Genomic DNA, 14647 nt, shown 5'->3' on the forward strand with positions numbered 1-14647 from the left:
GATTAAAAAGTGTAATGAGAAATACACATCTGGGAATGGATGCTAAGAGGAGATTGTATGAAGGAGTGATTGTGCCAACAGCACTGTATGGAACAGAAACATGGAACATAAGCAGAGGCGGCGCCAGGAATTTTTAGTTGGGAAGGCTAAGGGGGCTGAGCAAATTTTTTGGGGGGGCTAATAGTAATATGATAATACACATATATTATCCTCATTTCAGAAGGGGAGGGGGTTAATGGTTGGGCTAGCACTGATGGTTGACAAATCTTTAGCCCTGGCAATTAAAAATTCCACTTAATAAAATTATTTCAATGAGTGTTTTAAATTTTCAATTTGCTCATTTCAGTTGGGGGGGGCTAATGGGGGGCTGGCCACTTTTTGGGGGGCTAAAGCCCCCCCCCCTGGCGCCGCCACTGAACATAAGAGAGGAAGAGAGAAGGAGTTTGAATGTGTTTGAGATGAGGTGTCTGAGAAGTATTATAGGGGTTACTAGGCTAGATAGAGTGAGAAATGAGGAGGTAAGAAGGAGAACAGGGGTGGAAAGGGAGTTGGGAGATAGGGTTCATGAAAGAGTATTAGAATGGTTTGGACACATGGAAAGAATGAGTGAAGAAAGACTATTAAAAGAGGTATGGAAGGCAGATGTGAAGTAAGTGAACATGAGGGGGCGACCTAGGATGAGATGAATGGATGAGATAAAAGGGGCTTTGGGGAAGAGGGGTCGATTGTCTATTGAGGAAGGACGGGAGAGGACAGAAGACAGGGGTGAATGGAGATTGGTTGTATATGGATATGATACATGAGGTGGAATGGGTGGGGGATGAGGGTGAGGAAGTACGTGTGAGAAAAATTTGGCGCAGCCCGAAGGGATTTCTCCCCGTCTTCTCCTATTCAGTATAGGGGGACGGAGAGGTGGGGTCGCTGATTTAATGAAGCGGTCTTGCTGCGGATGTGCTGTGTCTTGCGACACTGCTTCTGACCCAGGGCAGTGGACAAGATGCAGGGATGACCCGCCATCCAGGAGGTGCCAAGATAAGAGGGAGGGAAAAGGGTGGAGGGGAGTGTAGTGTAAAAGGGATGGAATGGGTGGGAATGGTTTTAATGCCTTTGTTATTTGCCTACCTCTCTTGTAAGGAGGAAAAGCCCTTGGTATATGTATGTATACAGGCGTACTTTTCTATGGAATCATCTGCCTAATGAGATTGTTAAAATTACTACACTCGAAAAATAAACTCTTTATCCATACCGTACTACGATAATCTATTTTAGATTACCAATTGGATCATATTATTCATATCCTACTTATGGCACAATTTCAGACCAATCATTAATTCATCTATTATATAACAAATTGTTTTAGTTTGGTCCGTGTGTTTCGGCTGCGTGTGTAAACCGGAGGTTGGACCGTTGGAGATCCGAACTGGTGAGCACGGCAGTTCACCTTTTGTAATTTGTATTTTAGGTGTTCGGCTGTTGAAGTAGCATGAGTTATTCATATTATCACTCCCCGCCTACATCAGTTTACGTATGTATCTTGTAATCTACCATTAGAAATAGGTATAGAATCCCAATCACCTTTTTCAACCAGTTTCCAAATCTGCCTATTCTGTTGAAGCTGGTTGGAATTAAATTCATTTTCATCCAAATTTGTTTAAGATATCAGCAAATATAAATTTGTGACTTCACTAAAACAATTATATATTTGAATTAAGCTTATCTATGCCCTAATGCTGTAGTCATTGTAATTAGTGTTTGCTATTTCATAATCCACGAAACGTAATTTTCGTACAAATCTCTACGCATGACAGTCTCCGAATGGAACGAAATACGTTCAATTGGAAATGCGAAGAAAGATTGCAACCAGAAAAAACAAGTTATCGGATTGACAGAAGGTATGTTTTAATTAATTCTGCATTTCATCGGATTCAAGATTATAGGACTTTCAAGAATATAAAAGGGGTTTCATCATGTTTACACAGTAAGTCTGGATTTAGAATTTAGGCAGTGCTGAATCCTGGAAGTCCAAATAGTCTTTATCAGTTATAGATTTCGGTAAAATTGTTTGCCACCATGTTTCCCCGTCCGTAGGATTGAGAAGTTGTATTTGATATTGATTCCTAAGTGTGGTTAGGCACAAATGAAACTTCCCGGATTACATTAAGACTGTAGAAGTCCAAATTGAACCGTTGTCACGATTTTTTTTTTATGGTGAAACAAAGTCCCAGCAGCTATCGTGTGGAAGGCACATATAGAATGTTATGATCTTCTTCAAGGACTGCAGCAACTTAAAACTGGTACAGCAAGAATTACGTGGGTGTTAATTTGGTTTCTTTGATTGGTATATGTGAATTGGAGTAAAGGAGGCCACATTGAAGGGGTGACTAGTATAATTGCCATGCAGTAGCCAAAAATGCTTAAGAACATAAGAATGAAAGACTGCAAGAGACCATAAGGCCTACACTAGGCAGTTCCATGTCCATGTCCATTACCACCTGTCATCCCTATCCATAAAGTTGTCTAACCATTTCTTAAAACAATTGATAGTTCATAGTGTCAGTGCTCACTACATGGTTGCTAAGTCTGTTCCATTTGTTAACCACCCTAAACCAGTTCTTTCCTATTTCCTTCTCAAATCTAAATTTGTCCATAACTGTGAGTCATGCCCAGTTGTCTTAATGTGATGACCTTGTTTGTGTTACCCTTGTTAAAACCTTTGATCCACTTGAACACCTCTATTAGATCACCCCCACACTCTGCATCTTTCCAGAGTGTGTAAGTTAAAGTGCCTAAGCCTCATTTCGTAAGGTAAATTTCTGAGCCCATGTAAAATTTTGGTAATTTCTCCTCTGTACTGATTCTACTAAGTATTTCAGCGGCTTTGACCCATCGTTTTTCACTCATATTTCCGAAATAATCATTTACATCAGCATGGTATATTAGCACAGCCTAATTCACACCCTGCCCTAATTTTTGACGTTATAGTGCATTCACAAGTGTATTTAATTACGGCGTTTACTCTTGATATTAAGTGTGTCGTAGCCGACACCTGTGAAGTAAATCAAACAAGTGAAGTTGGGATACATGAGGTAGTTTGTGATGACGTCACAACTTCACCTGTTTGATTTACTTCACGGGTGTCGGCTACGACACACTTAATATCAAGAGTAAACGCCGTAATTAAATACACTTGTGAATGCGCTATAATGTCAAAAATTAGGGCAGGGTGTGAATTAGGCTGTGCTAATATATCATACTGATGTGAATTGTTATTTCGGAAATAAAAGTGAAAAACGATGGGTCAAAGCCGCTGAAATACTTAGTAGTGAATTGATACACATTCAATAACAGAGACCAAAACTGTACTGCATAGTCAAGGATAGATCTAACATATGCTAGAGTTAGATAATTACCTCTGCACTTCTATTTGTTACTGCCCTAGCAGTGAAACCTAATGCTCTGTTAGCTTTATTCCTGGTGGTAATGCATTGTCTCCTGGATATATGGTCAGGACTCACTAGAACTACCAAGTCTCTTGCACTTAGTTTTCTCTAAAAATGTGTTATCTAAGCTGTATCTATTTTTGGGGTTGTGTAGCCCTTCTCTTAACACACTGCAAATGGAAATGTTTAAGTCCATTTGCCATTTCACCAACCATGTGTACAAGATCATCCTGCAGAGTCTCGGCGTCGTCTCCTAACCTAATTAGGCATCCTGTTTAAGTGTTGTCCACAAACTAATATCACTATTAATCCCATTGTCCAAGTCGTTTATGTACATAATGAACAATAAGGGCCCGAAAACTGAGCCCTGGGAAACTCCACTAGAAACACTCCCCCATTTGGATTTTACACCATTTATGGTGACCCACTGCTTTATGTCACAGATCCAAGCTCTAATTCATTCTAACACTTTTCCTTCTATGCCATGGGCTTTGATTTTATTTAGTAGTCTCTGCTGGACCTTGTCAAACGCTATGCTAAAGTCAAGGTAAATAACATTGTAACTATCATTAGTGTAAAAAAGGTAGAAGATTAGTCACACATGGATAACCCTTGGAGAAACCAGGCTGTGAGTCATGAATCAAATTTATGCCCCACAATGTGATCTAGTCTATTAGCTATTATTGATTAAAGCATTTTTCTTATGACTGATGTCAGACCGATTGGTCTAGTTGCATGTAGATGATTTATCTCCCTTTTTGTAAACAGGAACAATATTTGCCTGCCCCTACACAATAGGCACAAAATCAATGTCTGCTGACTTATTAAACATTTCTGTTTACAGGTCACAGATTTCAAATTCACACTATTTAAGCACTTGGAAAAATTTCATCTGGACCCAGGGATTTTGTAGCTTTAAGTCTGTCAATCTGTGTGACGACTTCTACCTTACTAATGCTGATATTTGATAGTCTACTTTCTTCATCCCCATTGAAAATCAGATCACAGTCAGGTACTTTATCAAACCTCTTCTTGCAAACACAGAGAGAAAATACTTGTTAAATTCCTCACTCATTTTTTCCTCCAATTCCATTATGACATTTTTGTTGTTTTTAATTGGGCCTATCCTTTCCTTATTTTTTGTTCTATAGAGATGAAAGAAGCCCCTTGGTGTTGGATCTTGCTTGTGTGGCAACCTTAATATCATAGTTATGTTTTGCTGTGCATGTATTATTTTTTAACCAGTCTTGCCATATTTGGATCTAAGGTGTGTTTCCCCATTTTTTATTCTTACATAAAGTCCTCTTTTCATTTCATATTTCAGCCTGTCCATCATCCATTTGGTAGTGTTACTATTCTTCCGTACTGACATGAGAGAAATAAATTTATTTTGTGCATTTAGAATTAAAGCTGTTAGTTTACTCTACATTTTGTCCAAATCACTGACCAGTCTGATGACCTTGCGCTTGTAAGTAATCAAATCTCTTATATACTCTCTCATCTCGTCAAATTTGGAACTTCTGAAGTCCAGTACTAGAACATTATTCGTACTATTTAATTCTTCCCAATTAATATTTATCTTATTTCTTGATGATCACTAGAGCCAAGACTATCTCCTACTTTTATGTTACTTGTTAGGTGCTCATTATTGTTGGAAGTAAGTCCAGAGTTTTCTCACCCCTCTCAGGATTGGTAATCATTGTTTTAGGAAATTATCCTGCACAGCATCAAAAATTTCCCAGTCATTGTTTCTATAATTAAAATCTCTCATGATCACAACTTTTTTGTACTGGGACGCCCTGCAAATTTCATATATTAGGGGTCAGTATGCTCAATGCTGAGATTAGGTCTATGTAGGACACCAGTAATAAGTTTCTTATTCTTGCCTATAATCTCCGCCCAAGTAGATTCTGTACTGTCCTCTTCCTTAATCGAGTTGTTGGTGATACAGTATATTATATTTCTAATGAAAAGTGCTGATCTTCCCCCATTCCTGCCAACCCTGTCCTTGTGAAAAAACTTTCTTGATTTCCAGAAGGAAATGTCTATCAGCCATATTGAACCAGGGTTCAGTAATAGCTATAGAATTAAATTTCTTTACACATGCTTTACCTCACAGCAAATCAATTTTATTTATTACACTTCTGCTGTTTGTATAATAGACTTTTAGTTTACCCTCCCTCCACTTGATTAGGTGATTTTTTTTTCACAGTACCTCTCTGAGCTGTTTCTATTGCCCAAGCTATATTCCGATACTTCCCCCATGACTGCCACATAATCTAACCCCCCAAAAAAACCCTGCAGGATGCCTACTTCTCACTCAAGGGATTCAGAGTAACCCTATCGATACTAGTATACCCTTTTCCTTTTATTTATGCTGCTGCCAGGCTGTGTTATTCATTATGGAACCCCATTGGAAGGAAAGAGAGTTTATTTTGACCCTTCCATAGCAGATGACACTACTTTTATTCTGATTGCTGCCATGTAATTTGGTTGTTACCTTCAAGTTGTGGATCTCCTGTGAAAGAGACCTTTGGTAATGGATTGATTGATGACCAAACAAAATTTTTAGGTCATTTTGACATATTAAGGATAGTTCCTGTCAAACACATTTGTAGGTATTATTTCACTAGAAAATAATTTTTACTGATTGTAAATTAAAACAGACTTCACTATTATCTGAATTTTTACCTACCAGTAGTCACATTGGGATGGAACTGTGCTTGTAGGGATCTTTATGCCTTCAGTGATTAAACTTATCATCTTATATTGATATATAGCAAGGTACCACACAATTGACTACTATAAAGATTTGAGCTTATTGGAGGAAGTAGATGTAAACTAGATTGAGTGGATATCTTGAAGGACTGATACATAAGCAGACTAGTAGGCTAAATGATAAGATATTAGGATGGAGGGCAGTGACTAACACTTCCCTAGGGTTGTCAATGGCACCCATAACGTACCTCATCTATGTAAATGAAATGATGAAAAATATGGTATGTTATGCTAACATGCAAATAATGCAAATGTAAATAGTAGTTTTTTTTTTTTATATAGCAATAACCATCATTTGTCAAACAAAAGAAAAGTCATAAGGGTGGTAAAGGAGAGGTTGAGGAAGGTAGTAGAAAGAAATGATTATGAAATTTAAAGGTGATCAGCATTCTCTTTTGAGTGGTGATTCATGTCCAGTTGTAAAGGAATGTGTGAATTGACCGCAGGGATGTCACAAAGCCCCTTAAAATAGTGATTGCATAAATCTTTTGCAATCCCCAGGTATTGTTCCATCGTGAGCTCAATCACCGTCTTAGCTATTCCAATAATTTATGCATCTATATGGAAAACTGTATTTCTTCATGACCTCTTAAGCAGTGGCGAATCCAGGATAAAATTTTAGGGGTTAGGCTAACCTGAAATTTGTAAATGTAGATAATGCTTTGGGATGGTGGAGGGGGCTAACCTGAATTTTTTAAATATAGATGATGCATTTAAAGAGACGTACACTATAGCACAAATATGATGATTTTAAATATAGGTTGAAGTATATGTTCTCACTGTAGTTTCTTTCAAAATACTGGGCAGAAGTAATACTTAATCTTACATTTTTAAAGATTTACCCTCAATAATGTGTTGAATATACTTCCAATTATTCTCACTGAAGTATTTTATTAAATGCTGGGGGGAAAATTCTGCCACTGTATTACTGCCTGCTCCCATGTACCAGTGGACACAAGGCAGATTTGTCAACCTCTGCAATGAGATGATGAAAGAAATTGGGGGGGTCATGGGTGTATATATTTACCTAGTATTATACAGGAAGGGAGCTATGCTCGTGATAACCCATCTTTTCATCTTTCAGCATCAAGTTTTTTCTTAAAATCTTGAATAGTGTTTGGACACACTGTTTCTTTATCTAGGTTATTCCAGATATCCAGCACTGTGTGGGAAGTTTTTCTCCTCCTCCTCCTCCTCCTCCAGATCTCTTCTGTGGATAACCTTTTTGAGTTTCTTTTCATGACCTCATTTTTCCATTGTCATTTTTTAGTAAATCAATCCTACCAAGGATTTCCATTCCTTTCATGATTCTATAGATAGTCAGTAGATCACTTCTTTCTCTTCTCGGCCCCAGTGTTGGTAGTTCCAATTTGGATAATCTTTGTTTCTATGTTAATTTGGAAAGAGCTGGTGCCAACTTTGTTGTTGCTCTCTGTATTCTTTCTAATTTCCTGATATTCTTTTTACCACTGGGTGTCCATAGTGTCACTGCATATTCCAGTTTTGGTCTTATTAATGTAACTAATATTTTTTTTAATCATTTATTCATCCAAATAGTCAAATGTGTGTGTATGTACCTAGTTGTATTTTACGGGAAGAGGAGCTATGCTCGTGGTGTCCCGTCTTCATATCTCGTTTTATCTTGACCGTTTTTAAATTCGTGTATCGTTTTTCCACACACCATATTCTCATCTAACTTGTTCCAAACATCTATTACCCTGTGGGGAAAGCTGTTCTTTTTCAGGTCTCTTCTATCTGTCTTTCTTGATTTTCTTTCCATGTCCTCTTGTATCTCTATTATCCCATTTTATTAGATCCTCTGTATCAATATTTTCTATGCCTTTCATGATTCTATAGTTATCAAGTCTCCTCTCTTCTTTGCTCTAATGTCTGTAACTCAAGTTTTGCTAGTCCCTCCTCATATGATAGTTCTGAGAATGTTGGTGCCAATTTTGTAATTGCTCTTTGTATTCTTTCAAGTTTTGTTATACATTTTTTTTTGTACTTGGTGACCACGTCGTCGCTGCATACACCAATCTTGGTCTTATCAAAGTGACTAGTATTTTCTTCACCATTTCTTCATCCAGGTATATATATGCCAATTTGATTGTTCTTATTAAATTATAAAATTTATAAGTTTCTCCAAAAATCTTTATATGTTTCTCAGGGGTCATATTATTCATAATAATTACTCCCAGGTCCTTCTCATTTTCTACTTTTTTAATTTCTTCCTCTCCCAATTTATATGATCCCACAATTCTTCTTTTTTTTTTTTTTTTTTTTTTTTTTTTTTTTTTTTTTTTTTTTTTTTTTTTTTTTTTTTTTTTTTTTTTTTTGTCTTCCATATTCCAATATTGAATTCCATCTCCCACTTTCTACTCCATTCCCATACTTTATTGAGATTACTTTGCAGTGACTTGTAATCTTCTACATTTCCCCCCCCCCCAACAATTTTGCATCGTCCGCAAAGAAACTCATATAACTTTCAATTCTGTTATCCATATATATATATATATAATATATATATATATATATATATATATACACAGTCGTACCTCGGTACTCGACCGCCTCTATACTCGACCAAATCGGTGCTCGACCAAAAAATTCGAGTAGAAAATGCATCGGACCTCGAACAGATTTTCGGTACTCGACTAGCTCGAACAGCGGGTAAGCGTCAGTTCGACTCAGACCGCCAGCGGAGTAAGACGTACGCAGTTTGTTCGAGTATTTCTTCCCAGATTTAAACTTTTTCGTGTTGCTCTAGCCCTTAATAATGGGTCCAAAGAAAGACAGTGATAAGGGGAAAATTGGTTTCGGTGTTCGAACAAATCGGTGCTCGACCACCACCTCAGAACGGATTATGGTCGAGTACCGAGGTACGACTGTATATATATATATATATATATATATATATATGCAGAAGAAACCACTGGGAAATAAGAGGCTTAGTCCGAACATTTTCATCTATTTAAGACATTATCAAGGAATTCCTTGATAATATCTTAGATAGACGAAAATGTTCGGACTAAGCTTCTTATTTCCCAGTGTTTTTTCTGCATATTATTTTCATGTGTGCCTTGTGTATTACTGCAAAATATATATGTATATACTGTATATATATATATATATATATATATATATATATATATATATATATAGCAAACATTATTAGGGCCAGAAATGTTCTTTATGGAACTCCACTAATCACTTCATCCCAATTAGTGTGCGTCTCTTACCACCACTCTCATTTTTCTTTCATGCAAGAAGTCTTCCATCCACTTCAGCAGTTTGCCCTGTATTCCTCCTGCAGTTTCTAATTTCTTTAGCAATTTGTCATGTGGCACCTTATCAAAAGCTTTTTTCAGGTCTAGAAATGCACAATCGTCCTATCCATCTCGTTCTTGTAATACATCTATTAGCCTTGAATAGAAACACATTAAGTTTGTGACGCATGATCGTACTTGTCTAAATCCAAATTGCCTTGGATTTAGTACATTGTTTTTTCCAAATGCCTTACCCATCTAATTTTGATAATTGTTTCACAAATATTAGGTATCGTACTTTAAGAGAGACTGGTCTATAGTTAGTAGGGTCTTCCTTGTTTCCCCCTTTATATATTGGTACTATATTTGCTCTTTTCCAATCCTCTGGAACTTTCCCTTCTTTCTATGAACTGCTTATTAGACTATGTATTTTGTCTGTTAGTTCATTCCTGCATTCTCTCAAAATCCAGTTTGCCATTTCATCTGGTCCATGCGATTTTCTGACGTCGAGTTTACTCAAGTGATTCATTATTTCATTCCTTGATACTTCTATCTCTTTCATAGGGGGACTTTCTCCTCCCACTCGACTTCTCTATGTTGTATGTTCTCCCCCGTAAACACCAATTCAAAATGCTTGTTCATAATTTCTGCCATTTCTATTTCCTCTGTGTATTCAACTCTTTGTTGTAGTTTCTCTAATTCTTGTTTGTTTTTCAGTTGTTTACAAATCTGTAAAATGGTTTTGGTTGATCTTTACATTTTTCTATGACATCTTTTTCATATTTTCTCTTTTCTTCTCTGCACAATTGTACATATTGATTTCTATAGCTAGTATATATTTTCCATTTTTCAGGTCTTGTCTTTTTTCCATTTTATCCAAGCTTTATCCCTTTTGTCTTTTAACTCCCTACATCTTTTGTTGTACCAACAATTTACATATACTTTTTCTTGTTTTTGTCTTGGAACGTACCTTTCCACTCCTTTACAGTTTTTTGTCAAAATATTCCATTTCTCTTTACTGTTGTTTCTCTTATTTTATCAAAATTTGTTTTTCCATACATCAGTCTTCCCTTTCTATATTATTTGTTTGTTTTTTTCCATGTATTTTTCCTCATTTTGTTCCAGTTCAACCACTATGTGGTCACTTTTAATTATTGGTGTCTTATATTCAATCTTGTCTACTATTTTGGGTTCTGATGTGATTATTAGGTCCAATCTCGATGGTTCTTCCTCATTTCTATACCTAGTATTTTCTTGTATCCATTGCATCATTGTATGTTCTATAATATCAAGTAGTACATTTCCCCATAGGTTGTCTCCACCCTGCACTGTCATCTCTTCCCAGCAGATTTCTTTACAATTAAAGTCACCCTCCATCTTCCATTATCTTATTTAGTGTTATCCTTGTGTCTTCTTTTTTTGTGTTCTCTCTTCCCATGAAGCCGTTTTAGGAGGCACATAATTTACTACAAACTTCCTGCTCTTCCCATCCCTGTCCTCCACTTCCATCATAATCATCTCTACTCTATTCTTTCCATATGTGACATTCCTCACATTTATATCCTTAGTCAGGAACATGACTCCACCCCCTTGTTTTACCTCTCTGTTTCTAATCCAATAAGTATATGCACCATGTCCAGCACAGTTGGGTGATAGTGGGCATTTCAATTTTGTGTCTGCAATTCCCATTATGTCCCATTGTTTTTTCTGTTTCCCTTCCGTTTTTCTCTGCTATGAACCATTTCCTCACTTTCATGTTCACTACTCTTTATTCTCTATATTATTCTTTAATTCCTCATTCCCATCTTTTACGTCTTTTAATGTTTTAAGGTTTTGGTTCTCCTTTAGTTCTTCCATTTTATCACCTCTGCATAATCCATGTAATTTGGCTGAACCTAACCTCCTCCCAATGTTCGGTCATTTTCTCTAGTTTTTCCTCCAGACTTGCTAATCGGGGGAGGTTGGCCTCCCCCCCCCCCTCATTAAATCCATGGAAATTATTATTTCCACTTTCTACTGTGTTGTTCTTATCTGTATTTCTAAATTAAATGCTGTTACTGATATTTTTTACTTCACTTGCATCGTCTGCAGCCCTCTTGTTGACATTTCTTCTGACGTCCCGGTGAGCCCATTCGTCTCTTTCCTCATTTCCTTCCATTTCACTCAGTAATCCCTCCCTTTCTCTTTTTTCTTCACCTTCCCACTACACCACGAGCTTTCCCCTTCCCTACTAATACAACAAATGTACACCCTCATCGTTGAGCTCCACGAAAAATGCACTTCTTTTCTGGAGTTACAATCTTTGCCGTAAATCTGACATACATGTATTTACCTAGTTGTATTTTACGTGAAAGGGAGCTATGCTCGTGGTGTCCCGTCTTCATATCTCATTTTATCTAAATGTTTTTAAATTCATGTATTGTTTTTGCACACACCACTTTCTCATCTAACTTGTTCCAACTGTCTATTACTCTGTGAGGAAAGCTGTTCTTTTTCAGATCTCTTCTATAGCTGTCTTGATTTTCTTTCTGTGTCCTCTTGTATTTCTATCATCCCATTTTATCAGATTCTCTCTATCATTAATTTCTATGCCTTTCATGATTCTGTAAATAGCTATCAAATCTCCTCTCTTCTTTGCTCTAGTGTCTGTAGTTCAAGTTTTGCTAGTCTCTTCATATGATAGTTTTAAGAGTGTTGGTGCCAATTTTGTAATTGCTCTTTGTGTTCTTTCAAGTTTTTTTATACATTTTTTTGTACTTGGTGACCACATCGTTGCTGCATAGTCCAATCTTGGTCTTATCAGAGTGATTAAAAAGAATTTTCTTCACCATTTCTTCATCCAGGTATGTAAATGCCACTTTGATTGCTCTTATTAAGTTATAAGTTTCTCCAAAAATCTTATATGTTTCTGAGGTGACATATTATTCATAACAATGACTCCCAGGTCCTTCTCATTTTCTACTTTTTTTTTATTCCTTCTCCCAATTTATATGATCCTGTTATTCTGATTTTGCTTTTTCCAAATTCCATAATACTACACTTTTTAGTGTTGAACTCCATCTCCCACTTCCTACTCCATTCCTGTACTTTATTGAGATCACTCTGTGGTGACTCACAATCTTCTTCCGTGTTCACTTTTTTTATAATAGTTTTGCATCATCAGCAAAGAAGCTCATATAACTTTCAATTTCTTCATTCATATCATTTATATATATATAGCAAACATTATTGTGGCCAGAACTGTTCCTTGTGGAACACCGCTTATTACTTCATCCCATTTTGAGTGTTTGTCTCTTATCACTACTCTCCTTTTTCTTTCTTGCAAAAAGTCTTCCATCCATTTAAGCAGTTTGCCCTGTATTCCTCCTTCAGTTTCTAATTTCTTAAGCAACTTCTTATGTGGTACTTTGTCAAAAGCTTTTTTTAGGTCTAGAAATGCACAATCAGCCCATCCATCTCTTTCTTGTATTATATCTATTAGCCTTGAATAGAAACAAATTGGTGACGCATGATTGTCCTTGTCTGAATCCAAATTGCCTTGGATTTAGCATGCTGTTTTTTTTTTTTTTTTTCTAAATATTTTAACCATCTACTTTTGATAATTCTTTCACAAATTTTGCTATTGTACTTGTTAGAGAGACCGGTCTATAGTTGGTAGGGTCTTTATTTCCCCCTTTATATATAGGTACTATATTTGCTTTTTTCCAATCTTCTGGAACTTTTCCTTCTTTCAAGGAACTATTTATTATGCTATGTATTTTGTCTGCCAGTTCATTTCTGCATTCTTTCAAAATCCAGTTTGCTATTTCATCTGGTCCATGCGATTTTCTAACATCAAGATTACTCAAGTGTTTCATTATTTCATTCTTTGTTACTTCTATTTCTTTCATAGGGGGGACTTTCTCTTTCCATTTGATCTCTTCCGGTTGTATGTTCTCCCTAGTAAACACTGATTTAAAATGCTTGTTCATAATTTCTGCCATTTCTATTTCCTCTGTGTATTCAACTCCTTGTCTTAATTTCTCCAAATCTTGTTTGTTTTTCAGTTTGTTGTTTACAAATCTGTAGAATAGTTTTGGTTGATCTTTACATTTTTCTATGACATCTTCTTCATATTTTCTCTTTTCCTCTCTGCACACTTGTACATATTCATTTCTATAACAAGTATATATTTTCCATTTTTCAGGTCTTTTGTCTTTCTTCTATTTGGTCCAAGCTTGTCTCTTTTGTCTTTTAACGCCCTACAACTTTTGTTGTACCAGCACTTTACATTATCTTTTTCTTGTTTTTGTCTTGGGACATACTTTACCACTCCTTTTCTATAAATATTTGTCAAAATATTCCATTTATCTTCTTTGTGTATTCTTTCCCAGTTTTCATTTTGAAAGAATTCTCTTATTTTATAAAAAAAAAAAAAAAAATCATACATCAATCTTCCTTTTCTATATTGTTCATTTCTTTTCATGTATTTTTTCTCATGTAGTTCTAGTTCTATCAATATGTGGTCACTTTTACTTATTGGTGCCTGGTATTCTATCTTTTCCACTATTTCAGGTTCTGATGTGATTATTAGGTCTAGTCTCGATGGTTCTTCATTTCTATACCTAGTGTTCTCTTGAATCCATTGTGTCATTGTGTGGTCAATAATCATCTCAAGTAGAACATTTTCCCATGAGTCTTCTCCACCCTTTACGATCATCTCTTCCCAGCAGATTTCTTTGCAGTTAAAGTCGCGCTCATAACTATTCTTCCTCCATCTTCCATTATCTTGATTAATGTTATTCTTGTGTCTTCTAACATACTTTTATGTTCACTCTCTTCCCACGAGGCTGTTTTTGGGGGCACGTAGTTTATTACAAACTTTCTGTTCTTCTTATCTCTGTCTTCTACTTCTATCATAATCATCTCTACTGTGTTCTTTCCATATGTGACACACTTCACGTTTATATCCTTCTTAGTCAGGAACATAACTCCACCCCCTTGTTTTATCTCTCTGTTTCTAATCCAATAATTATATGCATTGTGTCCTATGCTGTTGGGTGGTAGTGGACCTTTTAATTTTGTCTCTACAATTCCCATTATGTCTGGTTCTTTTTCCTTCAGATACTTGTTCAGTTCATTCAGTCCTGTTATTAATCCATCTATATTTGTGTAGGACACTTT

Source organism: Oratosquilla oratoria, chromosome 2, assembly GCF_046742065.1.
Source record: "Oratosquilla oratoria isolate Oo_2021 chromosome 2, ASM4674206v1, whole genome shotgun sequence".
Taxonomy (NCBI): domain Eukaryota; kingdom Metazoa; phylum Arthropoda; class Malacostraca; order Stomatopoda; family Squillidae; genus Oratosquilla; species Oratosquilla oratoria.